Source organism: Zootermopsis nevadensis, unplaced genomic scaffold, assembly GCF_977971745.1.
Source record: "Zootermopsis nevadensis isolate Lab colony 2312 unplaced genomic scaffold, Znev_1.0 Znev_ptg000006l, whole genome shotgun sequence".
NCBI lineage: Eukaryota > Metazoa > Arthropoda > Insecta > Blattodea > Termopsidae > Zootermopsis > Zootermopsis nevadensis.
In genome coordinates, this window is record NW_028259138.1 from 5,145,229 (window position 1) to 5,162,985 (window position 17,757).

Consider the following 17,757-nt stretch of genomic DNA (forward strand, 5'->3'; position numbering starts at 1 on the left):
CCCATTATACGCCATGTAGGCGCTTGGGGGGAGTGAAGGTATAGCTCCTCTCTTCCTTGACCTCGGCACTAGATAGGGGTGAGTGGTCAGCATCACGCCCCGGCCGGCTTTACCCCCGGGAAAGGACCCCGGTACCCATTGTAGAGGAGGCTGGGTGGGCCCCAGAGCCGGTCTGGACGCAGAGGCTAGAGGAAAAATTCTCTGCCCCCGTCGGGGATCGAACCCTGGTCATCGAGCCCGTAGCTAGTCACTATACTGACTGAGCTATCCCGGCTCGTAAGTACAAAATAATACAGTGCTTGTTTCTTGCAGCGTACTAATTTTTGTTTGTCAGTTACAAGTTGAAAGCACCTGTTTTCTTTCGTTTTTATGACTTTCATTAAGGATGCATGCATGAATAAATCATCTAAAATTGCGCGTATATACCTAAATTATTAAGAGTTTAATTCGTTCATTGCATTTTATATAATAAACACAGGGCGATAGGTGGTACTTCAGCTAGAGGCCTGATCGTAAAAACGCTCTGACAGTACTTTTGTGTTTCCTTGATCTTTTGAAAAGAAGCAACAAATCCGTCGATATTTCGGTAATTTTTACAACTTCGAGGCTGTGAAACAAAAAGCATGTTAAGTGTTTCACTTCGCTTTATTATTGCAGGTAATGGCAAGGCCTAATCTCTTTCCTTCAATAACTAAGAAACAATTGAATGAATAATGGGTGGTAATGGGCGAAGTACCTCAAGTTTATAATAACCAGCTACTGCTGGAGAGTGGAACGTTGTCTGACCTAATTGATATCTATATCTTTCAATTGAAGCATTTATATATTATGTATATTAAACAAAAAGTGGTTCTTAGGCAATGTAAATTTGTCATGTGTTTGAAGTTACAGAACTGAATTTAATGTGCAATAAACTTAATCAAGATTAACGACGTGTGCTAAATAACAAAGGAGACATTTGCAAAGTTTTCCTACCAGACAGAGCAAGCCTACGGTGGTTCTAGTATTGGTCACGTGTCGTTTTAATTTGTGTGACTGCATCTAAGCCAAATTGCTACTTGGCTTATGTTAAGAGTAATATTGTAAGATTGGTATTAATTAATATAAAACAAGTCATTGTTTGTAACACATCCGTTATTTTCTGGGAGACATTAACTGGTAGGAGCTGGTGTCAACAATTTGCCTACAAATTCTGCATCTTAATGAAGAAGGCTAAACGCGGAAGAAGTAATAATCAGGAAGATAGAAGCAAGGTGAGATAAAGAAAGGAAGGACGAATGGAAGAAGAGGGCGTTAAAGTAGGGGAAGTTTTAAGAAAGAACTGAAGAAACGAGACAAACCGACAAGAATAAAAAGAAGAAATTGTCTGACCGAATGACTGACTTGTTTAGTAAACAAGTGAGCGCACAACATATCTTTCATGAGCTTAGCTGAAATATATCTACCTACTTTGTGCCTACAGAGAGAAAAGATTTAATCTCTTGCTGTTCAGATTTCCAGTGTACGTAAAGCTCGGAGAACATTAAAGGGAACAAACAGGAAGCATTCCTGATGCCATAGAAAAATGTAGGTCCTTTATGGCCGCACAACCTGGTACCTGTAAAATACAGTCAAGTTGAGACAAAAAGTATACCAGTTTCAACTGTTCTACTGTACGTATAAGATATACCACCATTCACTTCGATATTTTCAGTTCGTGTAATATCACAATATGGGCAGCTTTGGCAGTCTCTGGGCCCTTTATTAGACGAGTGCAGGCGCAGACTAAATATTCGAGTTTTTCTGTCTCTCCGTTTTTTTCTGTCTTTGAAGAAAAGTTATATTTCGTAACTTTGGAGAAAGACAAAATAAGAAAGTTAGATAAAGCAATGCCAAATATAAAGAAAGAGTTTTCGTAACAAACCCAGGCAAGCGGATGCAGACAGTTGAAGCACAGAGTAGGCATGGGCGGCGGGCTGTCCACCCTCTAGGAGGCCAAGTTGCTTGGCAGCAATGCGGCAGAATTTCTTACTCAATTACTGCGGCAAACATCCATCTCATGATATTCTTTGTTTCTTTCTCTGCGCCTTTTGCTGTAATTCTTCGTTCAAAATTTCAATAACTGGTGCAGAAACGGCACATATTCGTCGACATTACGCAGAACTACGCAGTATGACAACGACGCCAGAAGAGATACTGCGATTATGCATTTATGGTCTGTGTATCTGAGACATGATAAAGTTCGCTGAGTTGAGCCAACTTGTTGTTGTAGCATCAAGTCAGGTTGTGCAACTGAAAATACATTTAATCAGTGGCATCAAAATGCGTGGAGCCAGGAAAGAGAGAAAAATTATTCAGAAGTTTACAAGGGTGGAAAAGTGTAATTCAATAGATTACACATATTTTCCAAATTCATTCTTTGCTATCATTAGACTTGATGTGCATTTATTGCTCAAATAAATGTACTGTTGATAACCTTACCTTACTGTACTGTGTGCATTTTCCTTGTATTTTGATAATCCTTCACAATATTGGGACATGTTAAGCATATGGTGAGGGTCTCTAATATCTGATTGCCCTGAACAGGTGTCAACTTTACCGATTGGGAAAAGCTGCCATGGTCATATCGGAAAATGACTGAAGTAAAAGTTGCACTTGTGAAAACATTTTATTGCATGTTAGGTAACAATGTTTTTACGATGAGCTGTTTTAGAAAAAATCAAGAAAGTTATTTCTGGGCTTTACGTAAAAACATATTTATTGGCCAAAGTAAAATTCCTTCGACAATATACAGTGCAGACTGCAAATACTAAATTTAATGAAAATACCTTAGGTAATTTCGGAGACGAAATTTGCTTATCGACGAACAGACATGACTTCACCTCATGCAAGGAACGAAAAATATAACATACAGGAAATAAGTATGGCAAGATACTAGAAGATATTTATTTTTATGAGTGAATAATAAACAGCAGTATGTGTAGTTCAGAAGAGAGCAATTTATCATGCCGGTTCATGGAAAAGCCTACCATTTGAGGAGATATAAGACAATAATGAAAATACATAAGGTAAATAATAAATGTTAAAGAAAGAACAATTAAGTGAATAAGGTAATTAAGTAAAAACAAAGTTGTCTGACGCTCTTAGAACAACAGATCAATCATGTATATGTTTATACTTTCGTTGGTATAATTATACAGGTATTAGATACGTAGTATGAGCCGGGATAGCTCAGTCAGTATAGTGACTAGCTACGGGCTGGACGACCGGGGTTTGATCCCCGACGGGGGCAGAGGATTTTTCCTCTAGCCTCTGCGTCCAGACCGGCTCTGGGGCCCACCCAGCCTCCTCTACAATGGGTACCGGGGGTCTTTCCCGGGGGTAAAGCCGGCCGGGGCGTGATGCTGACCACTCACCCCCATCTAGTGCCGAGGTCAAGGAAGAGAGGAGCTATACCTCCACTCACCCCAAACGCCTGCATGGCGTATAGTGGGACAAACTTTACTTTACTTTTTTTTATTAGATACGTAGTGTACCAGGTAAGGTATTTCGGCCGTGTGTTCCATTTACTATTCTCTTATAATGTTTTGATGAAAGTTCACATCCTTATGACTCAAAATGACGAGGTGTCTCTGGGGAGCTTATATCGACCACCGAAAGTCAAATTAACTTAGGTACTTGGAACGCCTATCTGCCTACCTACGAGATTTTCAACATGTCTGACTGAACAAATCTATTTTTGAGTTCCGGTATTATAAAATGTGAAACACATAGTTGGGATAGTTCAGTTGTCTGCAAGAAATTGTAGCGGATAATATTAAATATTTTGGTGGCTTCCTTAAATATGTCAACATTTGTCCTGGATAATTCGAAATAAATTCTTTCAAACATAAGCTAAGAAAAAAGCCGAAGTTGAAACGACAGGTTAATTACTGCGTTATCCAAAGATGGCGGGAAAGGTTGGAACGTGTTAGGAACACAGTTGTTTACCTAATAATGTATCAAGATTTCTAATAACTTATAGCTGAAAATCTGTGACTACCACAAATAACTGGAGCTCTGTGTTCATAAATCTTCTCAAGAGAATAATCATTACTTGGAGTAAATATAAAAACACAGAGGGATGAAGTCAAAACAATTGACTGAACAAGATGTCAGTGCTAAACATAACACTGTGTGAATTATTGTTAGAGGTATATAAACAAATTTCAATTCAAAATATTTCTAACCTAACCGGTTCAGATGGCCCAGGGCCTCTGTCTGTCACTCTTTGAAGGGGTTTTCCTCCTTGCGTAATTAAGAACATTATGCTGTAGTACGTCGTAGTGAGGAAGGAGTACGTCAGGAGGATTCTTTTGGCTTCTTTTGTTGCAGAAGTCATTATGGTGCGTATATTTCATCGTCAGCTGACGTTGTAGCGCAGTCATTACTAGGGATTTTACTTGTCAGTTATTGAATAAGCCGATCGAATATTGGGAAAACCTAGAAATGAAAACTTCTGAGCCCTATCACGTGTCAAGTAAGACGTGCAAAACTTTTCACTCCTTAGATTAATTGTTTACGATTTTAACGATCTTTGCTATGAGCTTACATCTAACTACGCACTCAGATTTTTTTATTTTTACTAGTATGCAGTAACAATAGTAAACCCATGTAGTGATAGTGATCCTGTCTCCGAGTTAGATACAAGAACTTGGGCTCTTACACAAAACGTATTTCCATTAGCTATGCTACAGGCGAGAGCATCGTAGTAGGCCTGTGAATCGTGGTACGCTACAAAGTTCCCGCCGAAACAAATGAGGATCGTGACGATACAATTGTACTCGATAATTTTCACAACTATAATTTTTGTTAAATATAAATTATTAGAATGAATATGGATTTTATTTTTTATTAGAGGAACAATTTCTGGCAGACGACTGTATTTATGCAAAGCACTAATTCGTTGTTTCTAACCGTCTGCTACTCTATTTTAATATGCTCATTTCGATTTATTAGAACAGATCATATTTATTTTCTTGTACTCGTTTGTTTATTAGTCTGTTTCCTTAAAGTGCCCTTTATAATTATATTTTAGCATTCCAAGAGCTGTAAAGAACCATAATTGTACTACTTTTTGTACGTTTGTATGGCAAAGGTTTCACTAATTGGTGTTGCTACTTCATCTTTACTTCACTATGAAAAGGAATAACTGCTACCGACCAGCTTAATAGAAAGTACATTTACTTTCATGAAAAAGCTATAAAAAGAATTTTCATTCAGACGACAGTTTATGAATGGCTGTGATAACAAGAAGTAGAATTATTCAGGGGCATATCAATATACGAATAATTGCGGCAGTAAACGAATGTGTTGATAACTAACAAAGTCAGAAATAAAAGTATGAAAAAGTAAACAAGTATGACACTTACTCTCAATAATAATATGTGTTTCACGAATTGGTTGAAGATATGGAATAGGGAAATTCACTCGATTTCTGGATGGGTCTATTTGGAATTCACCGCGAGAAAAATTCAAAACTTCCGAAAATATTAAGAAGTCAACTGAACATAAAAGCGATATGATCGTTTTTGAAAAGACAAAAGTAACATTCGTCAGATGTGATATCCCTAAATTTGATTGGTGCTATCACAAATGAAACATGACCTGGACTGAATTTATTCGACGTCTTTGTATTCGGTTAATATTATAATCTGTTACATTATTAAAGAGACCTGCGTGTACTGTGACCTTAAAACTGCATTTTCGTGTATATGGCATCTCGAGTTTCTTGCGAAAATAGACCTCTCTACTTCGTACGAGAAAGTAAATAATTCTGAGAAGCCCGTGTTTGGAACAATAACCGAACGTCATGTGCCGGAATGAATTCCTTCATGGGCGGTAACCGTCCCGCGGGTCATAATTAGTCCACTCCTAATTTGAATGTTATCTCATGCATCAGAGCCTTCTGTTCCATTATGTCCGCATTGCAGATCTCTTGGTGTGATGTTCTGTTGACAACTGAAGTGTGTATTTTGTGTTCTGCGTCATCTTTCTACTATGGTTTTGATTGCTTATTGTCAGCCCGGGAATTAAAGGGAATTCAGTGGACTGTCTACCTTGTGGGATGCTGTATATCAGTTCTGCTTGTATTGGTAAATATTCCGGCTTTCTATAGTCATGAAGTTCAGAATGGCAAGTACAGAACAACATTTGTGCAGATGAAACGGGCAATTGCCATCGTCGGTTATGCTCGTCTTCAACTTTCATTCTTACGTGATCGCCTGCTGGACACTTTGTCCTTCGTGTACTTTATATAGATTTTGGTCCTGTATTGACAAGTGACTGAACATTTGCGATTGTCATCGTTCTCTCTTTGCTTCTGAAGCAGATCCTGTTTACCGGTATGCTCAGCGGTAATGGACTTAATTGTACTGAGGACGTAGCCCGCTCAGTTCGAATCTCCGATTACTTAGGAAGCAAAATAAATGTTGCTTTATGTAGCCCCTACATGTCGGTGAACTACAGAATAAATGATCGATGATGATGATCCATAGCAAAACGGCGTTTTATTGTACATAAATCAACAAAATGGTTTATATTTATCGTATCATAGGTATAATCATTAGACAGGAGTCGTTTAATAAAGTGGGAAAAATTATTGTTTCTAAACTGAATAGCATTCGTCTTTGCAGTTACATCTACAGTAATTAGTTTCAAAGATATTCGTCACGATTTTAATGATTTCTTTTTTATGACACAAATAAGAGTTGGGCCAATTATTCTTCCCCAGGCTAGTTACATTATTAATTTGATTAATTTTGATAGGAGTATGCTAAAGGTAATTAAGAATAGACACCTAAGACGATTCTGGCTGTAAAGAGTACATCTTTACTAATAAAATATCCATTGAAGACATTCTTACACACTGAAGATAAGTAACATTACAAAGAATCTAAGTTACATTCACAAGAAAACACGATAAACATTGTTAATTCTAGATGTGGCGTGCGAAATGACACACAGTGATGGATAAGCGAACGCTTCACGTACATCGGAAGTATGCACTAAGAATCATTTGCTGAAGAATCAATATTTCCATCTCCATCCATATTTTCATGATACTTTTCATTTTGACATGTTACATATGATGGAGCCCAATTCAGATGCCCAGTGACCTGGCAAATTAACTTGAGTTTTGTCCTTTTAAAACGCATCTTCCTGCTTCCACAAAAATCTTAGTAAACACGACCTTCCTTTCCGTGATTTGCTCTTATAGTTCAATGATCAGGAAAAACTAACTGCATCGTCAATATTCGTATACTGTCCGGTACGGCAGTGAGGCAGAAAATCAACATTAGAACACGGAACTCTTCAGAAATTATCTTATCTGCACAACTCAAACAAGAGTTCGATGTTAGTTTCGATGGGTATTTTGCTTTTGTACATCAGGTTAGGTTAGGTTAGATTAGTTAGCTTAAGTTTGCTTATCTTATCTTAGGTAAAGTCAGTTTAGGTTAGGAAGGGTTAGTTCAGTTCAGTTTAGGTTGGGTTAGCTTCGGTTTGCTTAAGTTGGGTTAGGTTAGGTTTGTCAGATTACGGAACGATTTGTTTTCAATTACCCATCTCCTGACTCTCAGCATCGGTACGATTGGCGACTCTGCGATCTAAAACATGACAGTTCTTTACCCGTTGTTTTACATTGGTATGTAATTTAGTCTATCAGTCTAAGGATAGGACACAATTTAAAAGTGACTGTGAAGAAAGTGAACAAAATATTTGCACGTAACAGATAGAAAGTAAGAGCAGGATTAAGAAAATTGTATAAGGAACATTGTAACTCTTTTATCATTCATCGCGTAGAACTGCAATAAAGTTACTCATTTAGCACGCAAGGAGAAATGAGAACGGCATTGAAATCTTTAATTGGAAGGTATGAATAACAGACCACTTGGTAGATGGAACTATAATGTGAAGTGACTCATAAATTAGTAGAATGTGGGGGTGTAGACTAAATTCATGACTCATGATGGACATCTATTAACGGGATATTTTGAACACTGTAATGAAGATTTGGTTTACATGTTTTCACCTCGTGACCAAATATCAGTTTCTCAACTGCTTTGCCTAGTAAATAGCTACACTTTTGGTGCTTATTTGACGTACTGACACATTAGCCATAATTCCTTGTGCAATTTAAACATTTATGTATAAATTTCTAAACGACAAGGTTCTAATTAAACCGGTAATTAATTCATCGATACGTACAGTTCATGCATATTTGCTGTTATAACAAAAAATTACATTTATAAACGTCAACAATAGACGTGAATAAGGATTCCGAATTAGTTCTGGTAGCCTGTATGTCAAACATTTCACGGCTTAGCAAAAACTTGACTGTCGATCAGTGCCAGGGTCAGAACTGCTAAGAGTATCGTCGTTAGCAGAAAAATGTTTCATTTCTATCACTGACAGTGTATGGTTGTTTACAAATTGTTTTATTGCGAATGTGTGAAAACTACGGCATCTTTAATACGTATCTAGAGTGTAATACACAACAGTAAACTAACCTGGTCTTCTTTTTCACTGAAGTGAAAGGCAAATCAGTAAGAGTGGACCAAGTACTTTCTCATTCTACGCAACCACTTCTTTCAGAATATATACAAATTTAGGAGTTTATTACCAAATTTTAGACGGCCGTCTTCTGTGTTGTTGCGCCATGTCGTCCAGTAAAAGTTTACCGACGTTTCAAAGGTCCTTGATCCAGCCATCATCACGGCGACTTATCGCTCTAATGATGGAGGTAGCATGAGCACCACATGCACTGCCCATCTCATTCTTCTAGACTTCATCGCCCTAAATATGTTGGGGGAGAAGTACAGATTTTTAAGCTCATCATTATGCAGTTTTCTCCAGACCCCATTGTCTTCTCTCTTAGGCCCAAATATCCTCCTCAACACCCTGTTCTCAAACACCTGCAATCTGTGTATCTCTGTCAGAGTTGGAAACCATGGTTCACACCCATACAAAACAACTGGCAAAATTATTGTTTTGTATATTTTAATCTTTAAGTTCTAAGAAATCAGACAGGAAGACAAAATATTTTGAACTGCAAAATAGGATGCATTTCCTGTATTTAGTCTCCGCCAAATATCTAGGTGAATATCGTTTCAATTTGCATAATTGCTTATCGAATGAAGAATAATCTTACGCTTCCTTATATGTATCAGTATTTTACTATGTCTTCGCTTATAATAAGATATAAACTACTTATATTAATGGCCAAAAAGCATCATCACCAACCACTTTAAAGCCTTATTTTCTTATGTATTTAATTAACTGCCTTTTCTGTTCTGTTGGCATGGGATGTTTCCTGTAGCATGAAAACAATGCCATACACAAAGGGCCACATATTCTCGAGAGACAATTTTTTTTGGTTAAAACTTGTTAAATGTGCTTTGACTGAATATTCCCATGGACTGAATAGACTTTGTGGATAACTTCTTGGAGCAACAGAAAAATGTTTTCGATATCATAAACGTCTAATTTAGACACAAAATCAAAGTGTTAACACACACAAAACACAAAATGGAGAAGCCCCAGTCGACTTTTTGTGTACAATTATGAATATCCTATGTATTTACACTAGGGACTTAAAATGCTATTTTCGTTAATATCTCCTGTTTCATTTACTGTGTTTAAAAAAGTACAGCTTTATTTTTAAAGGGTACACTTTATTAATATCTGAACATCGCCCCGGGACGTATTTATTTACTTTTTCGGACAACTATAACTTTAGTAAGAATAACGTATCTATTTTACTACACTTGTGAAAGTGAAACGATGAAAGGCGATATTATTAACATCTGAACATCACCGCGGGCCGTAATTTGTCCTCTCCTGTTATGGATCGTCATTTTGTAGTAACTTCACTAGGTGGATTCAAACGGCGAACGTGTATTGTGAACATCTATATTAAAATACTTTAAATATCTGTTTCTGCACGTTTAATATCATATCGGAGGAAACTCGCCATTATGATTCTTCTGTGCTCAGCTTCGAAGACATTTTACAGCATTCATATTTTCTTACAGCAAACGGGGTAAGGTTAGGTTGCAAATGAACATCACACTAAATATGGCAAAGACTGAAATAAAAGGCGATGGAATGTAGGCCGCTTAGAATTTGTCAAGCCGTTCCTCAGGTCTATATCATTCATCTGCAGTAGATCTATGTTCAAACAGTTAAATACACAGCCGATTTACGTTAGACTATAATGCTGATAAGACAGTACAAACTGTAACCTGGAACCTCAATTACAGCCAAATGTCAACGACATAATTCTGTTCAGCTGTTTCGTGCCCTTAATGATTACGTCTCTTACCAATGAAGTCCCTCTACCATGTTCTTTCTTCCTTGAATTTATTCTCCTTATCCTTCTTAAATGGCGTCTCTAACGAAACAGTTTTGTTTGCAGCTGATTTTTTCTTTATCAATACGCTCGTATTTCCATAATCACTGGATTTTGTGTTTATTAGGTATCAACTAACCAATTCTCTTCTATCCCATCAATTTTGGAGCCATCAGTATAGACATGAAGCCATGATTCCTTTGGGTATTTGATGTTGATAGTTTCTTGTGCTAGGGCCTTCATAATTTTTGGATTTGTTAACTTTTTTGAGACTTATTTGTTGGAGATCAGTGTAAAACTCAATGTAATCTGTCTCAACTGGGTTCTGTATCTGTAGTAGTATTTGTGGTTTATTTGTGGATCCCAGCTCAGATTTTAATTCCGTTGCAAATTGTATAAATCCTTCCTGTGTCTTTAATTTCCGTTCACTTAAGCAATAACTTTTCCAGTATTCTTCTCCTGATATTCTGATTAGCTTTTCGTATTGAGTAACTGTTTTTTCGTTTATTAACTTCTGTATTGTTCTATTACTCGTAGGAAAAAGCATGGCAGTAACGGGAGTTGTTTTTACTGCACCGGTGATAAGTCGTCTTTTTTAATTTATATAAATTTTGTTGAGAAGCAGTGACGAGGGGTTCACAACAGTAGGTTATTGTAGGGAGGATGTACATTTTATATGTAGTGTTAATGGTAGAACGAGCACAGTCCCATTTATCGCCATGATGCAAAGATGAAGATTCGTTTGCCAAGTTTGTAGACCACTTTGCCGTCAGAGACGTTGTCCAGGGTGCACCATTACAGTCCTCCTGGCCGTCATAGAACAGCTTTTGACGGGGAAATTGAAGCCATTCTCATAGCAGTAAATCAGTTATGCCACTTCTCAGAACGCTTTTTAACAGCTGTATTACTTTCAGATTCTAAGGCTGCAATCCAGTCAATCGGACCGACAAGCGCCCCCAAATCTATAGAAATTCAAGAGTGCCGCAAAATTCTTCACAGAACCATAATATTACAGTGGATACCAGCCCATTGCCAAATACTTGAAAACGAATTAGCTGACCAACTAGCCAAGAAAGGGGGTAAGGTACTGCAAATAGATAACAAAGCATCATCTTTCCACTCCATTCAATTCAATTATTCATACGACAAGCCTTGAGGAACAAACACTTTCAACAGTTGTCAGCACAAATTTCAGAGAAACAATGGAAGGAATCATTACTGAGCATCCCAGATTGACCCAGGCGGGACGCAGTTGCAGCATTCCGATTATATACAGGACACGATTGTTTAGCCAAGCACCTCCACCGGATTGGCATCTATACCGAACCATCCTGTGTTATTTGTAACCAAGGAGAGGAAACGGACAGTCACCACCTACAACACTGCCCAGCTTTGAAGAGCAGCAAACTTTATGATCGCTACTGGGAAGCAAGATGTGTTGTGGGCCAAAGATGAAATTCTATGTACCTGCTATTTGACATAAATAAATAAAATTCTCTTCTAACAGAACCCGAAGGATAAAAAATCAGATCCTAAAGCTCGCCACTGGTTACAATCCTGGCCCAGTTTAATCCACATAGTATCCTTTACACCTACTTTCATGAGATTTTTCTTAAGGTTAACCTACCAGCTCCTCCTCGGTCGACCGGTAGAATGTTTTCCTCCAGATTTCTAAAAATAAAATTTCCTCTTTAGACTATTTCTTGTCTCTCCATTCTAATTGCATGTTAAGCCCATTTTAGAATTCTAGATATCATTGTACTAATTAACAATACTATGAGACAAGTTTCATATAATATCATACAATGCCTAATATTGAGTGTTAACATTGAACATAAAATATAAATGCAAAAGAAGTAAAAAAACTTACGAATACTTACTTTGATATTCAGTTTCAGACATAAAATAAAACATAGGATTTTTAATGGCATAGAAGAATGGTAAATAATATAAGGACAGGAAAAAATTTCCATTCCTGGATCTAGCGATAAAAAACAAATCTTTGTAAGAGATAATATGCAATAGTAATATACAGGCCCAGTCGAAAGTTACAATCATTTCACTTACTAAATGCAAATCAATATCAATCCGTAAGTCAACATTTATAAGCTTTCTTTACGACTGCGAAGTCGAGCGTATAAGGAAAGAAGTCTCAGAAAGATATGTTTTCTATTTGTTATCACTATGTATTTCGGAGCCCTAATACACAAACAATACGGTACTGGAACCACGTCCAATAGCCTACTTCATTTCCCTGAAAATAAAAATTATGCAAGATCTTGTAGTGAAATGTAACATCGAACATTTTGACAAAGGGTTCATTTTAGTTCTTGTACCGGACGCTTATGCTTGGAGACCAATTTTATTCAATCTCTTGTGTGTTCATAAACTTAATGCTTACTTTGTTACGGTACTTTTAGAAACCAGTCACAGGTGACTAATGTAGATCTATATTGTCTCTAAGGAGAACGCTGGTTCCCCTTCTAAGAAACGCTTCACTGCGGGGGCGACTCAATGGCTTCACAGGGCTCGATGGTAAGTGGCATGTAATTAGTCTGAAACACGGAGTATGAAATTCTACTTGGGTACAAATTAATACGTACTTTCACAATTTAATGAACCATTAAGGTGAAATTACATAAACTTATAGCTTTCATGTTGGAATGCTGCCCTGAACTAACGCGGCTGATCGCTCGAGATTTTATAAGTGGAAAAAAGTTGTTTTAAACCAAAGTCCAACACGAAAGAGAAATGCTATCACAAAGCAGATACGTTCAATTTTAATGAATGTCTAATACAGGGAACTCTCGGTTTACGAACGAGTTCCGTTCCAATACGTTGTTCGTTATGTGTATCTTGCATTCCTGAGCTTTTACGATACGTATCGTATACGTTAGCAGCCATTTTAAAACGTTAAAAACATGTACTAAACATCGACTGGTCTATAAAATACGTTTTATTATAATGTATGTATGCGTTATGGTTTATCGTATAAGATACGTAACGTAAAATAAAATAAAAGATAAGTTTTATTAACCAAGAACAGTTCAGTATAATTATCATATAATAATTTTCCAATAATTATTTTCATAAATATATTTTTTAAAAGTTTCCTTATTTAAATTTTACAATTATGTTCACTATACGTTTGAAATTTCGTTTTTTAAGGAACTCTATTGGCGACTTTAAGAAATTTCGAATGAATTTTGACGCTCGTTATAGCGAACATCCGTAAACCGAGAGTTCCCTGTATGTGAACTTCATATTATGATCAACACGTGAGTAGCTAAAACTTTATAAGCCTCTTGGCCCACATCTTAAATAAAGTAAGGTTATGAAAATTACAATTCACATAAATGTGGATTGTTGTCTATTAAATCAAGATCGTGTGATACAGCATTCCCGGTTGAATTATTTTGTGATTTATTAATCTAAAAGAGTGTGGAAACCGAAGATGAAGAACTCAGAGAAATTTCGGATATATTTTTTTGGTCTCAGTATCGTCTATATAAATTTTATAGTTATGGTTGTAGTTTATGGGGTGGGCGAAACTCAGATACAGACATGTGTACTGGTTGTATTACACTGAGAAATTAGCACACGGCGGCACTTTTATCTCCTCTTTATTATTCAATTGCGATGAAATCTAATGCTTTGTTTGCGGCTGACAAATTGCAGTAAGTAACATTCGGATTGCAGCAATGGCAGTAGAAACACAGTGAGGACAGGTGAAGTCGTTCTGCCCAATCCGTGCATTAATCACATGAAACTGGCTTCTTGTTAATGCCAAGCAATTAAATGAGTCATCCCTAATCATTAATCATACAGCAGAGAGTATATACAGTGACGTCATGCAATCCTTCCCTCGCAGTCAGAATGACGGTTATGCATGTAATAAGGCCATTTTCCGCTAAACAAATTTATTAGGATAATGTGACAGGAGTGTCGAGATAAGAGGTACAAAATCATATTCAACCCTGTCAGCAAAGTTCTCTGCTGAGGGTAGGTCTTATCTGAAATAAATATATGTATAGCGGTTGAACATTGCGGTCAGAAAAATGGCGTTAATGCGTACTTCGTATTATTATCAAAGAAATTACGAGGCAAGGCTAACAAAGCAGAACATATCCCTGACCATTTACGTTATATTCTGAAAACTTTTACTCTATTTTTCTGTGCACTTTATTGAAGTAACGGAAGAAAACCATGAAAATCTTGCAAAATATAATGGATAAAATGTTGACAGCCAAACACTACTACACTGGTAGATATTTGTGGGTCTACACTGAACGTCGTGGTGCAGAAGTTATTAAATTTTCTTCGTAATTGTAAGTCCCAGGTTCTAATCTCGCATAGACAGAATCTATTCTGACTGAGAATTAAAGTGTTTTTCTCAGTCATTTCAGAAAATAAGTTATTGGAAAGCCGACAGTAGCCATAGAGTGGTTAAAGCACTCCTGCATCGTATGAAGAAGTTCACGGGTTAAATCTCGGCATCGAGACAGGCTATATTAATTGTGGATTTCTTATTTTTCAACAGGCCCTCCAACACTTTAAATTAGACTAGATCTCTTCATTCCGCATACTTTTCAATTTATCATGCTCTGATTATCATATCTAAAAATTTAAAGCGTAATAAAATGAATCAAACAACAAAAATGCAATAGCTGATCGTTCATTACGTTAATGTGGCTGAAGTTGCATATGTCATTGATTCTCAACCTTTTTTTAAATCCTCGGACTGTAAACGTTTCTGCCAGAACCTAATGGACCTCTTCTTCTGTATCGTACTGCACTTCAAATGTTCCAAATTTGGCTTTCGTAAAATCAAAGTGTGTACACTAATCGCGGTCTTACAGACACAGGCCATTTAAACGGGCTTTCATTTAAATTAGGTTATGTCGTAGGCTTTGCCGCAGTAGCAAGGAAATCGAATGTATAGCATGTTCCAAAAATACGTATACACATGTACACATTGGTGGTCGCTTGTGAGTCAGTTGTTGATCAAGCTAACGGTGGACATTTTGAGCACTGCACTAGGGTCACTAATTCACTAAGTGCCTTTTCTGAGGTATATAATGGTTTAGTTTTTTTATGTTTTTATTTCATACATTGAATGTACGCATACAGTTTTGAGACATTCTGCACTTACAGGGAATTGCACTCGTAACCCCACGTGACTGCTTGCGCTATGGCATGAATTTCCAAAGCCGGTCTGAATTTCGTTGTGTTTGCTCTGAATGGTTCTGAGTTTGTACACATTCGATTATTGTGGAGAAAATCTTTTAATTTGCATTAAAGACGCTAATTAAAACACGAAAACAAAATAAATAAATCAATAAAGGAAGTGAAATGATGGAGTATGTAACTGCTAGTGATCCGAGTGCGATGCACCAAAAAGAACAGTAAAATAACGGCGACTGATTATTTGAGGATTGAGAGGGATTTTGGGAAGTGCTGGACAGTCAGGCCTATTTTGCGTGTTTTGTTGTAGCGAAAATTCATGAAGTAAACGTCAGTAAACCAAGGAGTAAATGCATCTGATCTTGTTCATGATAAAACCTATAACATGCATCAAAACTAAAGAAAGAGGTATTTTTAGAAATAAAGAGACTCTAGAACATGCGATGGTTGATGGAGAACAACGATAGGTATAAATTAATAAAAGGCTAATGTTAAAAATTTTATTCGACATCGAACTCATTCAAGACATCGAAGTTTCACAGTTTACGTTCCCAGGCTGCGGCGCAAAAGAGGTGTGAGTTGATAAACGCGTGATACCTCACGTGAAAGCCTTATTGTTGCCCTACGTCTTACATGTTCACCGCGAGTGTGCATTAATTATCTAATTTTGTTTCTAATTGAGCGATCAATTATACTCCAAGATGAATATCACACACGCAATCTCCCACTTAAAAAATTGTTCTAAAAAGGTAAGTGGGAATACCGCACGGTCATACTCCTGATGTTCGTGGTCTGTTGTGACTATAATCTTATATCAGTTTCTTATAGTCCCATGCGTGTTACATGTCTCGTCCATCTCTAGGTCCTGGAATTTTATTAAGAGCACAAATTATGAGGTGCCTCGCCTGTTTTCTTAGTCGTTCTGTAATTTTATTTCTTTTACAGTTATAATAGAACGTCGCAGTGGAACCGTTGGCATTCCAGCTACGTACATGGAAGCCCCAGGTTCATTGTCAGTCCGCAGACCGCCTAACGTGACTGAGAATTTTAATAGTTTCTCTCAATCATTCCAGAACAATTCCAAGACTGTAATTTAAGTTAGGCCGTGGCCGATTTCTTTCAGATTTGTTATTCGTTAATTTTCATATATTTAGACGATATATAGTTTGCGCTGCTGACATACAAAAAATTTCTCTCAGGTAAAAATATTCTTTTCTTCGCCAAATTCTTTAGATACCTCTGCGCAGAGAACGTTCCTCCCTCGAAGTGAGACAACACGAATTTACTTTTCTGCTTATTAAATTTTCTGGTTTGATAGAAACCCACTTAATCACACCAGGCCCTAAAATTTATATTTGTAGACAGGGAAACGATGCGGTATCGAGCTGAGTCAGTAAGTAGTGTCACCACATTTGGTCTGTATTGTAATTAAATCCTGAAAATGATAGAATGTTGTCCAATCGGTATAAAGTTGACAGTCCCGTATGAAATTCCGTGTACCATTCACTGCCTAACCTCAATAAAGAGCAGAAACGTCGCATTAATTACGAATGAGAAAAGTCACCCAGACGACATTCTGCATGCATATACGAAGCAAAAGGGAACTAATCAACATCTTTATTCATCTCACTACTTCTAGTTAAATCGATATCTTCTGAAGATATTTTTCGCTTTTTAATTGAGCTATGAGTTACATAATCAGTATATTGCTATAGATCGCGCGAGCAGTGGTGGCACGTAAATGCGCGATGTATACGCCGAGAGAGGGGAGTTCAGTAGTAGTAGTAGGGGTCGCACAGCCTCAGCTGAGGTGACGCACCGATCTAAACACAGCTAGAGCTATAAACCAACTGAAGCTGACACCCCTCTAGCGCGTGCTTCGGACGGGTCCATCTCATACGACCACAATCAGTCCTTTGCGCAAGTGCCAGCACTTCTCGCGCAAACTATACAGGGCTAGATTGAAACAGTGTGGAGTGAAACTGGATACCCCAGGCTCAGACACGATCATTCAATATTAAACGTAACGTCTACAGCAGATTTTCCGAAAAGTGGAAATTTGATCTTCGTGAGAATAGTGTGTTCTAGTAAACATTATATTAGCTTTCTGGTTCTACATAACAAGGGGTATTTCTTGACTGTTTGAACCACAGTCACCATCGGAATTGTGCCATGCTCCATGTAGTCAACTCTCCCCCTTTTTC

The 17,757-nt window shown here is 37.3% G+C and overlaps 1 long non-coding RNA gene across 1 annotated transcript in view; it reads left to right on the forward strand.

Annotated features, from left to right (window-relative positions):
- Window positions 1-11,867, forward strand: part of LOC110827522 (uncharacterized) — a 40,524-nt gene extending 28,657 nt beyond the window's left edge. Inside the window, exon 3 of the long non-coding RNA XR_002542361.1 lies at window positions 11,284-11,867. This is a non-coding gene — a long non-coding RNA (uncharacterized LOC110827522). The remainder of the gene's footprint in view (window positions 1-11,283) is intronic.
- The last annotated feature ends 5,890 nt before the right edge of the window (window positions 11,868-17,757 follow it).